The sequence below is a fragment of the Panthera onca genome, chromosome A3, assembly GCF_046562875.1.
Source record: "Panthera onca isolate mPanOnc1 chromosome A3, mPanOnc1 haplotype 2, whole genome shotgun sequence".
Classification (NCBI taxonomy): domain Eukaryota; kingdom Metazoa; phylum Chordata; class Mammalia; order Carnivora; family Felidae; genus Panthera; species Panthera onca.
This window is the reverse complement of record NC_138341.1, coordinates 118,169,833-118,189,161: the sequence shown is the minus strand read 5'-3', so window position 1 is coordinate 118,189,161 and position 19,329 is coordinate 118,169,833.

Below are 19,329 nucleotides of genomic sequence, written 5' to 3'. Positions count from 1 at the left end.
AAATGCTGCATTCAGGGTCTACGTGAACCATGTGGTGGTATCTCCTGAACATCACATAATTCTATCTCTTCCGTATTTGAACAGAAGTCAAAGTCAAGAGAGAGCCTTGGTCTGACTGGCTGAGCTCAGGACTGGTACCACCCCTGACAGGACCTGGGTGGTGAGAAGTAGGACCTGGAAGAGGGGCCTCTGTGGCCTCTGTGTGCAAGAGCAGCCCAGGTCCCACTATAGCCACATAAAATAAAGAATAGGAAATTTCCCTAACTGTAACAAGGGGCATGAGGAGGAATGAGGGATGCTAGAAAGCCCAAATCCCCAGACATCCATTATAAGAAGTAACCAGCCCAGAGGCAGGGAGATCTGATAGGAAGCCATTGTCCAGATAAGAGAGATATCTGAACTAGACCAGTAGAGATGGTGAGAAATAGATCAGAAACTTGTAGTAGATAAAAACCAGAAATGACTGGTGTATGATTCACTATCAGGTGAGAGAGAGGGTATGAGAGTGACTCCCATGTGTCTGAGTGGGCCCTGGGCAGGTGGTGGGGGCGCCCCTGAGATGAGGAACACAGCATGGGGAGCCAGCGTGAGGAGCAGGACAGTGGACTCAGATACAGCCAAGGGTCAGTGTCACAGCCAGCTGGAGTCCAGCAGGCACTTGTATCCAGGGTCTAGGACTCAGGAAGAGATTTGACTGGAAGCACTGGCCCAGGGCCATGGCCATTCGGAGAGTAATGGGAACCCCAAGAATGAGTGAGGCCACCAGAGAGAGAATGGGACAGGGCCCAGGGCAGAATCCTGAGTTACAGTGACATGTGAGAAACCAATCAAGGTGTGAGCAGGTGACAAAGGAGAGAGAAAGAAGGACCTCAGAGATGCGACAAACAACTAGGAGAAGGGTTGCCAGGGCAACCATGGTAGTGAAGCGTTCCAAGCAGAAAGTAATCAACATTGTCAAATCCAGCAGAGAATTCCAATAAGATAAAGACAGAATTTTTTCTTTGGATTTGATGGTTAGTAAGCTTTCGGTGACCTTAATAAGAGCATTTTGGGGGAGTAACGGGACACAAACTGAACTAATGTTCAGATGTGAGGGGGAGGTGATTCTGTCACTAAGAATCCTTTGAGAAGTCTGGAAGACTTGGAGATGTGAAGGATTAGGAGTGGGGAGTTTGAGCGTAGGAAAGATATGAGCCAGTTTATAGACATCAGCTCCCAAATGCAGTAAGCATTGTTTAGTGACAAAAATGTATTCATTCCATGTGTTCTGATTTAGTACCTATTATGTGCCTGGCAGTGTGCCTAGTACTGTGGATACTTGGGTGAATGAAGTGAAATAGGCAGAATCCCTGTTCCCATGGAGCTTGTATGGTAATAGAGGATAAAGACATGAATCAAATAGTGGCTCACATAAATATACAACCCCGATAAGCAGTCGGAAGGAAAGGTACTAAGTGCTGGGGTGTGTACAACAAGGGGACCTCCCCTAGGCCGACTCCAGGAAGCTTGCCTGAGAAGGGGACACTTGAACCAAGTTGTTAAAGAAGGAGAAGGAGTTAATTGGACAGAGAAAATTGGGGAAAGACCTTCTGGGCAGAGGGAAAGGTCTGTGCAAAAGGAGATGAGATGAGACTAGAAAGGCGGGAAGTGCTGACTGAACAGAGCCTTGGAGGCCAGGGCTGAGATCCTGCATGTGTCCCGGAGCAAGGGGAACAGGGCTAAGACCTGCTCTGGTATATCCCTATAATCTGAGACTGGCTGTGCTATGGATAAATTGTTAGAAGGAGCATAGGTAGACTTAGGGAGACCAGTTAAGAAGTTTTTGTTGTCATGGTAGACAGGATTTGGACATAATCAACATATTCTAGTTAGTCTTAGTGCTGATGGAATGAAATGGGGCAGGGAGAGGAAGAGGTATTCAGAATGACCCCTGTGTTTCTAACTTGCCTTACTGGTGAGGTAGCAGTGCTGTTCTCAGAACTGGGAAGCCCTAGAAAGGGACTGGGTCCGTGAGGCAGACCCCAAGTCTCGTGGTACACAGCTGAGACATCCAAATGGAGGTGGGGAGGAAGTAGCTGAACATATATCTGGAGCACAGAGTGAGAGATTACTGAGATGGGCTCAGAGCTCCTGAAGGATCCTCAGTAGAAATGTGAGTTAAAGTGGTGTCAGATTTCTGGAACAGTCTGAGGCTATAAAGAGCGGCTGAGGAAGAAGAGGCCAGAAACGGGAGTCCAAGAGGCACCAACACTTGGAAACTAGAAAAGGAAAGAAGAATCTTCCTAGGGCACTGGAAAAGAAGGACCAGAGAGGTCTTTCAGCAGGATGAAGTGGTCATCAGTGAGTATGTGCAGAGAGGTCAGGAGGACAGGGCTGATCCACAAGCCCCTCCCATGTGCAAGTGCACAATCACCATGGTGGCCCTGGCTGATGGGCACCCACCAGGGCCCATGGGAGATCACCTGGGGACCTTGGCCGATGGAGTGGAGGTTGGGTGGAGGTTGATTAAGGAGAGAAAGGAAGAGGAAGCAAAGTCCTCTTTGCTTTTAATGTTTGTCTTAAAGGAGAGGGCTTTTTGATTTTTGTCTTAAAGGAAAGAATGATACTGGCAAGCATCATCATTGCTTCCCAATGATACTGGGAAGCAAGCCTGAGTGATGAAGCGATTAAGGATGGAGACAATTAGTGTGAAATGAGCTCCCAAAGGGGCTGGGATCAAGTGTAGAGGTGGATAAATTAGTTTGGGGCAATAATGTATATTTGACTGAATGGGGCAAAATTAAATTATTTACCTTTTAGAGAGTAACTTGATCCCCATGTTCTTTGGGGAGCTCTGATCTGACCTGGGTACTGACTACAGTGCTAATTAGACCAGTTTTATCCTGTCTCATGGCTGGGATCGTGTCTTATTTTTTGTGTTTCTCAGCACCTAGCGACAGGCAGTAAAGCTCTTTGGGTGCCGAGTCAGTGTTCTCTGCCTTGGAATCAAATATCTGAAGTCAACACTCACATTTTTTGACCAAAAAGAATCTATGACAATTTTCTAGAAGTTACAATGCAGGAGAAAATAGGGGCATTAAGTCGTGAGTGGCAGGGGTGTGGGTGGGTGGAGAAAAAGTAGAGGAGTCGGCTCCCCTCATCCTGGTAAGCTCTGTGCCATTTATACATGTTCACATTCATCATCCCAAGTGAACCTCCCCCTCCCCCCCAAGAGACAAAGCAATACCCAATTTCATATAGGAGGACAAAGAAGTCGGAGGAGGAAGTCTTACTGACACAGCACAAGAGGCGGGAGCTAGGTTCAGGTCCCAGTGCATCTAGTGTAACAGGCCTTCTCGTGACCGGGCTGACCTGGAGAGAAAGAGGAAGAGAGGGGGTCCAGGGGGCGCGGGAGGAGATGCTCCGGGCACCTGCAGAAGGTTGCAGGTACAGTCCAATTGGAGACCTACCAGACGTTAAAAGCATCATATCAAACTGCAGTGATGGAGTTTGCAGCACTAGCTTTCCCTCTCTTTCTCTGCCCCTTCTTCACGAGTTCTCTCTCTCAAAATAAACAAATAAACTTAAAAAAAAAAAAGGAAGCCTCCCCACCACATTATTGATATGTGCATTCTATATTTGCATCTAAAACTATATTTTTAAGTCTTTAACCCATCTGAACTGGATTTTCACGTGTGGTATGACACGGAGATCTAATCTGATCTTTTCCCAGATGGATAACCAGCTTGGTGTTGTCCCAACACCATCTTTTCTCCCAGTTCCCTATGTCTAGACTCTATTCAGATCTGTTGATCTATTTGTCTGCTTCTGGGCCAATACCAAATTTTAATGAGCACAGCTTTATCTTAGGTGGCTGATAAGGTAAGTAGCCCTCCCTCCCTGGCCCTTTTTTTTGTTTTTGTTTTTGTTTTTCAAAATTATCTTGGTCATTCTGCACATTTAACTTTTTCATACACAGTTTAGAATAAGCTTATCAAAGTTCCATGAAAAAAATCTTGTTGGAATTTCGAGCGGGATTACACATCTCCAGGATGCCAGGTCTTCTCATCTGTGAACGTGGTATCTGTCTCCATTTAATCAGAGTCTTATCTCTTTGGTTTGGTTTTTGATGCCTTTTAATAAAGGTTGGTCACTTTTGTCATAAAGGTTTTTTTACATTTCTTCATAGGTTTATTCCTGAGTACCTTATCAGGAAAAGAAAAAAGTTTTCCTTTTTTTTCTTTTTGCTTTCCAAATTTTAGTCAATTGCTAATCACTATGCTCCATTCACAGACACAGAGTAAACGTGCTTTGTCCCTGGGCACATAAATGAGAACACAGCACACATGTAAAGCAGAGCTAATTGGCTAGAAACAAATTAGAATTTTTGGATTAAATTTTAATTATACAAGTAATACATGAATACATTTTCCTTTAAATAAAATTAGAGCGTTACAGATAAAGTCTCTGCTGGCACCCTCCCCGCCCCACTCGCATCTCTGCCTCTGGCCCCTCCCCCTCCTTTAGAGGTAGGGGCTCTTAAGCTTTTTGCTATTTATTTAAATGTTTTCTTATGCCTATTGAAACACATCTTCTCTTTCTGTGGGTGTTTGCACAGACATGGTGTGTACACTCTGGAGGTGTTGCTCTGAGCTTAGTGCACCCTACAGGACTCCTGGGGCCGCTCTGTGCAGCTGGCAACTGGTGGCCAGAACTGATTATATACCACCTTGATTTCCTTGTTTACTATTGATTGACTGTTAAAATGTTCCCATTGCCATTCCATTAAGACAAACCTGTAAGAGCATCCTTGTACATTGCCCGTTTTACATATGTAAGAGTGTTTCTCTGGGACAGACACTTAGAAATGGAATTGATGGGTGATAGGATATATACATCTTAAATTCTAATAGAAACTGCTAAAATGTTCTCCAAAGTGCCTTATTAATGTAATCTCCTGCCAGCAGTGTATGAACATCTATTTCCCCAGACCATTTCCAAGTTTTGCATTTTTAAGCAGTCTGATGAGTGCAAAATAGTATCTCGTTTTAGTTCGAATTTTTCTGAACTACTGCAAGACTGCAGGCTTCATGTGTTTACTGCCCATTTATATTTCCTCCTCTGGATTGCTTGTCTGTATCCTTTGCCTATTTTCTTAAGTTATTTTTGTCTTTTTGCTATTGATTTTTATGAGTTCTTTATGTATTTTGAATACTAATACTTTGTTATGTATATTGCAAATGTTTTCTACATTGTGATTCTTGTCATTTAATTATATGGTACCTTTTGTCTTAGAGAAATTTTAAATTTGATACAAACTTATCAACCTTACTTTTATGCCTTTTTACAGTCTTTTAAGAACACCTTTGCTATATCAAGGTCATAAGCATTTCCTGTATTTTCTTCTCTAAAATTTGTAGTGTGTGTGTGTGTGTGTGTGTGTGTGTGTACATATATATGCCTTTAAATTATATACAAGAAATAAATTCCATATGCATGAATCTTAGGATCTGACTTTAAACTCCCCATCCCCAAATAGATAGGTAATTGTCCCAACACCATTATGTAATAATATATCATTTCTCCACTGATTTAAAATTGCTACTTTCAGCTGCACTAAATTGCAATGCAGGTCTGTTGCAGAGCTCTTTCTGGTCCATTGATCTATTTGTCTACTCCCGAGCTTGATAATATGCTTTGCTAACTGGCGGGACAAATCCCACCCTTTTTGTTGTTTTTGCAAAATTGCCTTGGTCATCCTTGCATATTTGTCCCACCACATGGATTTTGAAATCAGCCAGCCAAGGGTCAGGAAAAATTTAATTGAGATTACATTGAGTTTATGGATAAATGTGAAGAAAATTGGCATCTCTGTCATACAGACTCTTCCTACCAGTGTTCAGTGCTATATGTACTTGTCTCAGGTCTGGTCAGCTTCTATGTCTTTCTGGGAAGTTTCACATTTTCCTCTGGCCATAGTCTTGCATATTTCTTGATAAATTTATTCCTGGGTTTGTTTGGCCCCTGTTTTTCCTTATTTCATTTCAGCCTGTTTACTAATCACTGTGCTTCGTTTGCAGACACACACGCAAAGTAAACGTTCTTCCTCCCTGGGCACAAATATATGAGCATAGCCAAACACGCAGAGCCGGCATCATTGGCTAAAGACAAATTAGAGTCTTTTCAAATTATACTTTAATTAAACATGTAAGGCATGAATATATTCTCCTTTTTCAAAGTAGAACAATATGAATATAGCTCAAGTTTCCTTTGGCCACCCCCTGAAATCCTAGTTTCCTACCCTCTCCACAACTTTATGTGTCTGCTTTCATAGAAAGGTATAGTATCGATGTGGATATTTTGGATGAATCATCCCACTTTATAAGGATTTTACTGTAAGTTGCGTTTTTTCACTCAATCACATATTTTTAGGATATACTCCTATTGAAGCAAATGGCTCTTTCCTGTTCCTTTTAATAGCTGTATTGTATTCGTCCATGCCACATTTTTCTCTTCTCTGAGGTCCATGGACATTCAGTTGCTTTCTTTCCTCCACTGTAAGCAGCGCTGCAGAAAACAGCCTTGCACATGCCTCCTCTGTAATTTTTCTCTAGGATTGAGAATGGAATTTTGGATCTCAAGGTTACCACATTTTTAGTTTTAACAGATACCGCCCAAGTATCCTCCGTAAGTTCTGTACCATTTACACTTGCAGCAAGAGGATACAAGAGGGCTCAAAGCCCCATGTCATACGCGGCTGTCGTAAATATTTGCCAATCCGAGAGATGAAAAATCGAATCACTTTTTAAATTTATATACACTTGTTTGCTAGTGAGATTTTCATGTGCATTGCCATTTGTATTTTCCCTTTTCTGATTCATCTGTTTATTTTTGCTCATTAAAAACATTAGATTGTCTTTATCTTATTGATTTGTGGAATTTCCTAATATAATCTGGACACTAATCTCTTGTATATACATGGCAAATATTTTCTTCCAGCCTGTCTGTTGCCTTCAACTCTTTGGAAGCTCTTTTAGACAGAAGTTATCAATTTTGACCTAATTAAATTTATCACTCTTTTCCTTTATTCCTTTTATTTATACATCACCTTTATACCTTTCTTAGTCCTAAGGTTTAAACGTGCTCTGTGTTCTTTTCTAATAAATTTACCTTTATTGAGGTCTTTAGTGCATCTGGAATACATTTTTGTGGTTGGATGAGGTATATGAGCTAACCTCTCCCCAAACACACAACTGGTTATTGCAACACGGTAGAGTGACCAGTTCATCCCTTCTCCACTGATCTGAAGTGAAGCTCCCTCACACACTGAATCATGGTGTCTAGGTTGGCGTGAGACCCCTGTTCTGTTGCACCAGGTCCATATATTCCTGTCTGTACCGCACTATTTTGTCTTCTATAGCTTTATGCCACCTTCTGATATCTCTTAAGTAAAGTGCCCCATTTCATTGTGCTTCCTTTTCAATGATCTAAGCTAACTATCACTGCACATTAACTCCTCTGCATGAGCTTTTTAAGCCTTCTTGTCAAGTTCTGTGATTTTCAAGATTAATTTGGGGGACATTGACATCAATACAATACTGAGCCTTTTGATCTGTGAGTACAGTAGAACCCTACATTTATTCTGATCATCTTGCATCTCTTCAGCTACATGGTTTTCTCCATAAAGAACCTACCCATTTTGGGATGGCTCAGTTGGTTAAGCATCCAACTCTTGATTTCGGCTGAGATCATGATCTCTGAGGTCCACGGGCATTCAGTTGCTTTCTTTCCTCCATTGTAAGCAGCGCTGCAGAAAACAGCCTTGCACATGTGGTAGGATCAAGTCCCCCATCAGGCTCCACACTGAGCATTGGGGCCTGCTTGGGATTCTCTTTTCCCCTCTCCCTCTGCCCCTCCCCCACTTGTTCTCTCTCTCTCTCTCTCTCCCCTTCCCTCAAAATAAATAAACATTTAAAAAAACCCATTCCCTAATGAATTTATCCCTGTGTTTTTATTGTTGTGAACAAGTTCTCTCTCTCCACACTCCCTTTTTTGTTTTGCTTTTGCTTGCTACATTTTTTAAAAATCTACTTACTAATCACTGTACTTCATTCACAGACACACACAAAGTAATCGTTCTTCCTCCCTGGACACAAACATGCGAACACTGCCAAACACACAGAGCAGACATAATTGGCTGAAAATGAATGGGAATTTTTTCAAATTAAAGTTTAATGACACAAGCGAAACATGAATACATTCTCCTTTTTAGAAAATAGAACACTGCAGATGATGCTAACGTCCCTTTTGGCCACCCACTGCCATCCCATTTCCTTCCTCTTCTTCAGAGGTAACCACTGTAATAGGCTCAATGTGCATTTTTCTAGACTTTCCAAAAACTTATAGATTCACAGATAGATACCCACAGGAAATATATGTAATAGTTGTCTCACATAATGAGACTTTTGTCTTTTCCTTTCCAATCTTCATTGATATTGACCTGAATTTTATTATGGTTGTAGAATAGAATGTCAGTATTATCACCCGTCACAATGTGAAAGGAAAGATGTAGAAGTCTGGAGGCAGCAGTGGGGGAAGAGGGGTGCTGAGGGGAGTGATAGGGGGCAGTAAGAGCTTCTGTGGGTGTGCAGTGGAACAAGGCATGAAGGGGCAAGTGGATTTCTTCAAATTGAGAAGATAACCAGTAGAGGTACTTTAAAACTGTGTTAGGGAAAGCAGGGGTGGAAGGAAGTACTTTCCAAGGGTCCTAAAGCCTAATCCCTAACGTGGGACATCCGTGGATCTCATGAACTAGAAATAGGATGGAGCAGGTACTGTTCAGAGAACTCTGATGATCCAGTTTTGACCAGGATCTAATAAGGAAACATCTTCAGACAGCTTCAAGGAAGCTCTTTCTTTAAGGCAATGCACCTGGGGAGCTTTCTTGCCCACCCCCCTTTCTTTTCTGCCTAGGTGCTGTTGAGTGAAAATGTGATGCATGGAGCTCTGACAGCCATCTTGTGACCAGGAGGGGAGGGCCAAGTGATGCAACTCTCTAGCCCAGAGCCTGGTCACCTGGAACCTCTGACTCCTGGGCTTTTCATTCTGTGAAACCAACAAATGTTCTTACTCTTTAAGCCGAATCTTAGGTGTTCTGTTAGATTCTGGTGAAAGTGTTCTTCCTAATACAAGAGATGTAAGAGCTTTTTAGAGTTGGGGAGGTGACCTCAAACAGCAGGTCACATACTCTGGGGTGATAGTTTGAGTGGGGAGGAGGTGGAGAAGGCTGCTCTTCATCAAAACCCTGCTATTCTCTTGGATTTTTTTTTAAACTATGTGTATGTATTACATGGAAAGAAATAGAAATTTATTTTTTTTTAACAGTTCTGATAAGTGTGTCAAAATGTAACCAGTGGTTGCCTCTGGTTACCTTGGCTATGTAGCAATTTTCTAAGATGTCCTCAAATTATTTCTGTAATTACAAAAACAGTCCAAGACCCAGGTTCTTAGGGGATGGCACATAAGAGACATGAATTTTTTTTAAATGTTTATTTTTGAGAGAGAAAGAGAGAGAGTGAGCATGAATGGGGGAGGGGCAGAGAGAGAGGGAGACACAGAATCTGAAGCAAGCTCCGGGCTCTGAGCTATCAGCACAGAGCCCGACACGGGGCTAGAACTCATGAACCGTGAGATCATGAGCTGAGCTGAAGTCGGATGCTTAACCGACTGAGCCACCCAGGTGCCCTGAGAGAGGTGAATTTTGAGACAGGGAAAGGAAGTGGCTCAGAGATGAAATCCTAGACAAAGACCTCTCACCTGGCCTCGTGAGGACAGCCATGGGCTCAGGGCACATGTACCGCAGGAGAGCAGTGACAGGTCAGGCCAGCCAGTATACACACGGCCTATGCATCATACCAAGGAGTTTGAGCTTTTAAGGGTAATGAGGAACCAGGGACGTGTTTATGCAGGGAAACAGGTGTGAACCCATTTTCACGTAGTCACATTTCTTCTGTGCCAGAGAAGAAAGTTCAGCTCGGATCCACTCAGGAAAAAGGAGAACTTAATTGGCTTCCGTAACCAAACCATCGACCAGGCTGGGCCTCCAGGCCCCCTGGAGCCAGGGGCTTGGCCATCAGACCCTCCCTGTCACCTCCGGGCCTCCCCATCTCATTGCCTGTCAGCCTCACTCTCTCCGGCCTGCTTCTTCCATATACTGGCACTCGTGGCTATGCGTGCGTCTCACTTCCCTCAGGCTGTGACCAAAAAAGACCAAGGTGGGGGAGGGGGGGCACAGGGATTTGGCTAAAAGGCCTCACGTGAGTCAGTGACACTTGTTACTGGTTTCTCTGTCCTCAATGTCCTCGTCTGCAGACACCCATATTTCATAACAGCACCAGTCTTATTAACACCAGGGTGTTGCAAGGGTCAAAGGAGATGATGCTCTGAGATGCTTAGCTGGGACCTGGCACGTAGTGAGTGCTCTATAAATGTTATGAGCTCTCTCTGTTCCCGAGTCAAAAAATCTGGGGACAGACTCTGATTGGCCCAGCCTAAGTCAGGTACTCAATCAGCTCTGGCCAATCAGTGATCACCAATAATGTATAATAAGGTGAATCCCATTCAAAACAGATAGGTTGGAGTGCAGAGTCACTAACAAGGAGAGTTGGTATTGGTCTAGGTAAAGAAGGCAGTGGATGTGTCCTGTTATCCCTCTGCTGTCTGCAGAAAAGAGTTTGAAGAGGGCCCCATAAACCTGGAAGGAGGGAGGATACGTAAGAGGTCACCGCAGTTGTCCCTGAGAAGTGTTGCAGGGCTGAACTAAAGGACAGTGCAGATGGAGAGCAGATGGATTCAAGAGAAGTTTTGGAGATAGAACTAGGAAGGTTGGTGCCAACCAAGCATGAGCGATACGAGAGAACAAGAGGTTGAAGGTGATCCCAGGTTGCTGATCCAGAAACCGCCACGAACAGAGCATGGCCAAAGTTTAGCTTCTTTATTTCTCCAGGACTCAAGTTCACTCTACTACCACCACCCCTTTCTGCTCAGCTGCACAAACTTAATCTTAGTTCAAGATAAGCACAATCACTTCCGGACTTTACCTAAGTCTCTCTTGAGCAAATTCTTGGTCCACTTCCAGCTTTTCTGCTTCCCAGCACTTCTTCCCTTCTCTCTGAGGGTGTTCTGTGTTCTGGGATCTCTTATTTTGCCCTGGCACCAAGGTGGATCACCAGAATCTGTCCACTGCCATCCACTGAGCCCAGATATCCCCACTGAGTCCTTGTCCTGACCACAAAGCATGTCCAAGTCCACCAGCCACACTCCCTCTACTTCCTAAACCCTTACCATCAACACCTTGCTATGGGGACACACGGGGGCTTGGGGGACACCCCCAGGCCCATCTATCAGATGGCCATCTCATCAGGGCTCTCAACTTCTCCAGCCCAAGTTGGGGGGGTTTGGTCTTCTGGGCAACACCATGAGGGGCCAGGCAACAGCTCCTTCAACTCTTCTACTTCTTTTGGGAGATCTGGTATCTCCTATTAGTCATGTCTCCGTATGATTCCCCTCCTCACTAGCTGGCCCAACTTTTATTTCCTTTTGGGCAGAAAGACAGCTTCTGCATTCTTCCCTATTTTACTGTTCATGACATCAATTTCAAGTTCTGAGTCCTTCCGTTTCTTTTCTCTTTACCAAAAAGCAGCAGTCACAACCAAATGCCCTGTCTCTGCTGTGGGTTTCAAGAGGCTATTTGAAACCATTGACCGTCTCGTTGCATTCATGCTGTAACAACCCCGATCCTCCCCCAAGCTCTGCCTGAATCAGGACAGAGTGGCAATGCCACCATAATTTCCTGCCTTCTCTATATACACATACTATTCCTTACATCAAGAGGTGGCGTCTACTTTTCCATGAGTCTGGGCTGGCCTTAGTGACTTTCTTGGCCAATAGAACATAGCAGAAGGGACATCCTGAGACTTGTAAGACTACATCATCAGAAGCTTTGTAGCTTCTGCACAGGACTCTTGAAATACTTGGTCTTGGGACACTTCCTCTTGCAACCCAACTGCCATGCTGTGAGAAGTCCAGCCTTTGTGGTAAATGCACATATGGGCACTCCAGTGGACAGCCTCCACTGAGTTCCCGGCTGGTGGCCTGCTATGTGAATGAGCCCTCCTGCACAGTAAGCCCAGCTGAGCCTTGAGGACTCAAGTCCGGCTGCCATCTGACTGCAACGCAGAGAGACTTTAAGCAAGAACCACCCAGATGAGCCTTGTTAACTCCTAGAACCATGAGGAATAATAAATTGTGTTTTTAAGCCACTAGAGTTGGGGTCATTTCTTATGCAAAACAGTGTCAGGCAAGGAAATAGGGGGCGGGGAGCACATTGAATAGTATATAAAAGATCATTCTATATGATCTAGGGGTGCCTGGGTGGTTCAGTCAGTTGAGTGTCCAACTTCAGCTCAGGTCCTGATCTCACGGTTCACAAGTTCGAGCTGTGCTGACAGCCCAGAGCCTGGAACCTGCTTCGATTTTTTGTCTCCCTCTCTCTCTCTGCTCTTCCCCCACTCATGCTCTGTCTCTGTCTCAAAAATAAATAAACAAAAAAAAAATTATTCTACTACACAACATTTAACGGACCATTATAATACAGTATGGTAAGTGCAGTAATGGAACATAGATATGCACGGAGCTTTCCAGAGGAGATGACCACTGGTCTGACTTCTTAAAGATGAGCAGAAATGAGCAAGATAGAAGGAACAGGAAAGACATTCCAAGCAAAGGAATCAGCATAAGCAAAGCCCCACAAGTGAGAAAGTAGCAAGAGTGAGCTTACAGGCATCTGGTATTCCTGGAATACAAAAGGAGGAGATGGGAAGAGTGAGACAGGAAGTGGACAGAGATCAGGCCCTACAGGGCCTTGGATGCTCCCCACATCAAGGAGTTTGGACACCATCCTGTAGTCAGTGGGTACTGTTGAATGTTTTTACACCAGTGACATTTCAGATTTGTGATTTGGAAAAATCCTGCATTAGCCAGTGTGAAGGCTAGATTTGGAAGGTGACAGTCTCTAGGTAGGGAGACAAATTAAGAGACTATGGTCATGGTCCAGATAAGACAGGATGAGGCCTGACCTGGAACAATGACAGGGATGTACAGAACCCAGAAAACTTTACAAAATAAAGTCAGAAATGCAGGATGATTGTTGGTTTTTGGGGTGAGAGCAAGGGTAAAGGGAAATGAGTCTTGGTGTCTTAGGTGGGGATGGAAGTGAGGTACTTGGGATGGGGAACATGGTATGGGAGCCAGTTTGTGGGGGACAACAATGGGCTCAGTCTCAGGTAGAGCTGAGCGGCTGGGGGCACAGACAGGTGGGACCCATCAGGCAGCTGGATCCCGAAATCTGAGGTTCAGGAAGAAATTCAACTGGAGGGGCCAACCCTGGGACAGGTGGTAATGGGAACCTCAGGAATGAGTGAGATTGCCAGGGAAAGATTGTATGGAGAGAATAGGAGAGAGCCCAGGGCAGAATTGTGAGCCACATACATACATACATACATAGGAGGGGCCCGGAGGTGTGGATGGGGAACAAAGGAGAAAGTGAAGGAAGGACCTGGGAGATTTGACAAAGAGCAGGGTTACCATGGCAACCAAAGTAGTGAAGGGTTTCGAGGAGAAACTAATCAACTGCTATATGGCCTGAGTCTCAGAAAAACAAGAAGCATAATCCTTTTAATTTTTAGCAATCAGGGGCCTATTGTGAACCTTGGCAGGAAGAGTTTTGGGAGTGAGGGTTAAAAACTAGTTTACAGGGGACAATGGAGGGAATGAGTGGAGGAGATGCAGACCTCCCCTTAGAGAAGGCTGGATGGCTAGGGTAGGAGTTGGGTGGCAACAAGAAGAATGTGGGTGATCAAAGGAGGATTTTTCAAAACAAGAGACCCTAGAATTTTCTTCTCTTGAAAGAGGGCACCAGCAAAGAGGGAGAGGATGAAAAGAGGAACAATTTGTGAGCTGGGATCCATCCTCTGAGCCCGGCTGAAAGGAAACAAGTGGGTATGATTGAAGATGTCTCAAGAGAAGAAGGAGAGACATGGAAAGACTCCTTTGTGATTCCCTTTCCAAACCTAAAAAACTTGGAGAAAAGATTGTCTACACTGGCAAGTTCTGCAGGGTGGTTGAGACCGATAAGAAAGGGAAAAGTTGAGTTGAAGTAGCTAGGAGGCCATTTGGTGACAGCCATTCCTCACTGGCTCCTAGAGCCTTTCTTTCTCTATCCGGTTCTGTGCCCTGGATGGCCGACTTTTACATCCCCCAGGCTCCTTGCTCTCTGGCTTCTAGTTGAGTTTGGTCAGTGGAGGAACCAGTGGGGAGAATGGAGTGGAGGCTCTCCTGGCTGACTTCCTATGGGCTGTGTGTTGGCAGTGACTGTATTCCTTTACTTATGGCCACAGGTAGGGCCCTTTTCTTAAAGTCGCTTCTTTCTCTATGTGTTCTTAAAACCCACACCCTCTTCTCTTCAGGCCTAGAAGCAGTGATGGTTTCTAACTGTTGCTCATCCGTGGGCCCTTTGTCATCGTTGGAACCCTTAGCCCTGCCACACTCTGTGAATAGTCTTTCACTACATTGGTTTCACTTAAATCCTTTTGAGTGCACCTACCAGGACCCTGAATGAACGGTGAATTTGGTTTACTGGGACAGACATGTAGGAGGGTACACAATACTGAGTAAAGCCAGACCTGATCCCTGCCACATACGCTCCCAATCCATCGAGGGAGCCAGATATTAATCAAGTAAATAAAGAAATCCATAATTTCAAACTCAGAGGGGTGCCACAGAAAAATCTTTCTAGATCAGAGAAGTAACATTTGATTAGAGGAGTGGAAGTTAACTAGGAATGAGGAAAGCATTGCACATAAGGAAACAGCGTGTGCAAAACTCCATGGTGGGAGGGTGGTGCATTCCAGAAACCAGAGGCCATCATGGCTATAGCACTTATTGGTAAGAATGATTTTGAAACAAGTGACAGAAAACTCAAGAACATTTAACAATAAGAGATTTATTGCCACGCATAATGAGAAGTTCCAAGGGAGGCAATTCGAATGAAATCAAGGACCCAGGATCTGTCCATCTCTCAGCACATGCACTTCTGCTCCCATGGTCACAAGATGGCTGTGGCTACTCCAGGCATTGTATTCACCATACTAATGTCCACAGATAGATGAAAGAAAGTGGTTCTTCCTTATACTTCTTTTTATTTTTTATTTATTTATTTTTAATATAATTTATTGTCAAATTGGCTAACATACTGTATACAGTGTGCTCTTGGTTTTGGGGGTAGATTCCCATGATTCATTGCTTACATACAACACCCAGTGCTCATCCCAACAAGTGCCCTTCTCCTCAATGCCCATCACCCATTTTCCCCTCTCCCCTGACCCCCTTCAACCCTCAGTTTGTTCTCTGTATTTAAGAGTCTCTTATGGTTTGCCTCCCTCCCTCTCTGTTTGTAACTATTTTTTCCCTTCCCGTCCCCCATGGTCTTTTGTTAAGTTTCTCAAGTTCCACATATAAGTGAAAACATATGATATCTTTCTCTGACTGACCTATTTAACTTAGCACAATACCCTCCAGTTCCATCCATGTTGCTGCAAATGGCCAGGTTTCATTCTTTCTTATTGCCAAGTAGTATTCCATTGTATATATATAAACCACATCTTCTTTATCCATTCATCAATTGATGAACATTTAGGCTCTTTCCATAATTTGGCTATTATTGAAAGCACTGCTATAAACATTGGGGTACATGTGCCCCTATGAATCAACACTCCTGTATCCTTTGGATAAATTCCTAGTAGTGCTATTGCTGGGTCATAGGGTAGTTCTATTTTTAATTTTTTGAGGAACCTCCACACTGTTTTCCAGAGCAGCTGCACCAGTTTGCATTCCCACCAACAGTGCAAGAGGGTTCCTGTTTCTCCACATCCTCACCAGCATCTGTTGTTTCCTGAGTTGTTAATTCTAGCCACTCTGACTGGTGTGAGCTGGTATCTCAGTGTCGTTTTGATTTGTATTTCCCTGCTGATGAGTGACGTTGAGCATCTTTTCATGTGTCTGTTGGCCATCTGGATGTCTTCGTTGGAAAAGTGTCTATTCATGTCTTTTGCCCATTTCTTCCTTATACTTCTTTTTAAAGACCAAAAAACCTTTTCCAGAAAACCCCACCACCATCACCTCTCATTGGTTAGATTTACAATACCCACTCATAAACCAATCACTGTTGAGAGAAGTAGACCTGACCACTGTGACTGACATACGTCACATGGAGAGTGGCTTCTGCTAGCAAGAACCAAGAAGAATGACTTGATGGGGTGGTGGGTGAGGTGGAGGGCATAATGTGTGATGAAGCTGGGGAAATCAAAGTTTATCTTTCTTTAAAAGCCATTGAATGGTGTCAATAGGAGGTGAGCATAAAGACAAAGATGTGTATTCTGAAATGCCCACATGGGCTGCTATGGGAGCTGGATGATTGGAAGGAAAAGGAGATTTGGAGAGACCATTCAGCAGGTAACTACAGTGGACCAAGCAAGAGATGGTGACTTGGACTAACCTGCTGCTGCTGCTGCTGCTGCTGCTGCTGCTGCTGAGGCAAGGAAGCCCCACAATGGGATGTGGTGGGTGAAGAGGAGATTCTAGACTAACTGTTGAGTGTCTCCCACCAGAACAATGGTGTCATTTTCTCAAAATAGAAAACACCAGACAAGGACAAATTTGGGGAAGAAAAATTAAGAATTTTAATAAAGAGATATAATCAAGTGGAAAAAGAAAAACAGGCCAGGAATTTCATTTGGCTCATGTTGTTGAGATATCAAATATTGGTAGATGGCTGGCCATCGCATTCTGGAGCTTGGAGTAGAGATCAGGACTGCAAATGCAAGAGCAGTCATTAAGGAGAAAGATTGACATGTTGGTCTGGAGCTCAAAGGTGGGTTGGACTGGACTGTCAGTTTGGGAATCAGCCTCAGGAGGCAGACAAAGCTTTAGGGGTACAAGAAATCAAGGTAAAAGGTGCACAGTGAAAGAATAGTCCAGAGACCCATGGACTTGGGAAGGGGAGTCTGAGAAAGAGAGGAAGACAAGGAAACAGGGGATCTCAGAAGCCCATGAAGAAGGGTTCCCAGAGGTCAGGGTGGTCACTGATGGGCCAGATGCACAGAGGTCAGGGCAAGGGAGTCCCCCTGGCATGGTCTTTGAGGTTCTTTGCCACAGCGACTCTGGGGGAAGGGGCAGTAGCCCACCTGGGTGGGGGATGATCCAGAGTCTGGCTGAGAAATCAAGAGGGAAAAGGGGGAGCTGGGGTGGGGGTGGGGGGAGTGGAGAGCAGGGTCTGGAAAGATGCTGCTTCTTACCTGCTGACATTTGGTGGGAGAAGGGTTTGGGAGCCATGTTTGAAGAGCAGGGACAGGTCTTAGAGGGGTCCCTAGAGCAGTGGGATTAAGTGTAGAGGTGAAGAGATTAGCCGTGTTGGTGGAAAGGGGCCAAATTAAATCATGTACATTTTACCAGGTAGCCTGATCTCCATGTTCTTCTGGAGGTTTTTTCTCTGCCCTCTGGGTACCAACTACAGCTCTAATTAGCAGTGGTTTCATCCTGCCTCGTGTCTGGGGCCATGTCTTCCTCATTTTTTGTGCCTTTCGGCACCTAGCAACAGGCAGCAAGCTAGATAGAGGCAGAATAATTATTTTCTGCTTGAAATCCAGTGTCTGAGATGAAGATTCAGAAAATGTTCTTTTGAGCACAAAAATGTTATGGGAACTCTGAAAGAGCGAGATTACAGGGTAAAAGGGCTGTTGGGGTAGGTGGGGATGGAAGACCAGGGGACTAAAGAGTCACCAGGTTAGTTCAATGCCTGGAGACCAGTAGATGAGTTCAGGAGGGCTAGGACTCCTCCCAGCCTGGGCCCAGCCCTTCGTAGGAGGCAGCGCTGCCCACTGGCCTGGCTTCCCCCTGACTGGTTCATGGCCATTCTTTTCCGAAACCCCCATTGCCCTACCCAGCAGACACACTTCTCTCCTTGAACTCAGCCTCATGGTAGCAGCTGACACAGCTGACCACTCCCTCCTGAAAGCGCCTCTCCTTGCCTCCATGACACCACTGTGACACCAGATCTCCCAGTTAATTCCATCCTTGCTGGCCACTCCTCCTCAGCCTCCTCCACCCAGCATCTCAGCGTTGGGTTCCCTCAAGACTCATTTCTGGGCGCTTCCCATCCTCCCCTGTATTCTCACCCTGGGTAGTCACTCGTGACTCTGTTTTGATGCCCCCACCTGCCCGCTCGGGACTGGCATGCCTAACTACCCAGCTGGCAGCTCTGCTAGGGTGTCTGTCATGGCACCCTCAAACTTGCTGCAGCCAACAGGACTGCTAGCTTCTCCCCAAAACTTCTGTCAAAGGCCCAACCTTCAACCCTGCCTCCCGAATCTGGCCTTCGAGAGTCATCTTTGGTTCTTCCCCGCCCTCCCCTCCCACCCAGTCCCAGCGAATCCTGGCATTTCAGTCCCCAAAATCCTCCCCAGTCTGACTTCCCTCACCCTCTACTACCACCTGGCTTCCATCTCTCATCGTCTTTCGGCAATGGCCTGGCAGGACTCTTCCCCCTCAGTCCTCCACTTATCACACAGAAGTAAAAGCAGACTTCTTGAAACCCAAGTAGGATCCTGTCATTATCCTGCCTACCACCAGCCTTTCATTGATTTCCATTGCCCTTAGAACAAAACCATCTTTCTCAAGGCCCACCTCAGCTGCCTGGTGATCTGTCAGCTCCCCTGGGAGAGGCTCCCCTGGGATGTTCCACCTCCCTGTCCTCTGGCCACAAGCGAATTCTTTCAGTTCCTCAAATGTTCCAGCTTGTTCCTCTCCTAGAGCCTTTACTCCTGTTGTTCCTCATCCTGGGAAGGCTTTCCCCTAACTCTCTCCTCTCAGCCTTTCGGGCTTACATGTCCCCTCGGAGAGGCCCTGTCCAGCCCCCCCCCGCCCCCCCATCCATCCCTTCCTCAGTATTTTGTCCTTTCCCCTTGGGGCCTTCATAACAATTTCTTACTCTTAATTACTCTCCTGGAAGCTCACCGAAGGTCATTTCTTAAGAGACCATCTCTGCCCACTCTGGTGTTCCCGAACCTCACACACATTTGTTGAGCAGAGAATAAAGCTGTGTTGATGTTCTTTACCTCATTTGGCCATCATAGCCCCATTCTACAGAAAAGAAAACTGAGGCCTCCAGACTTCAGGGCTGTGCCCATCATTCGCCTGTCCCTGTGGTGCACAATGATATAATTTGACTTCCAGGGG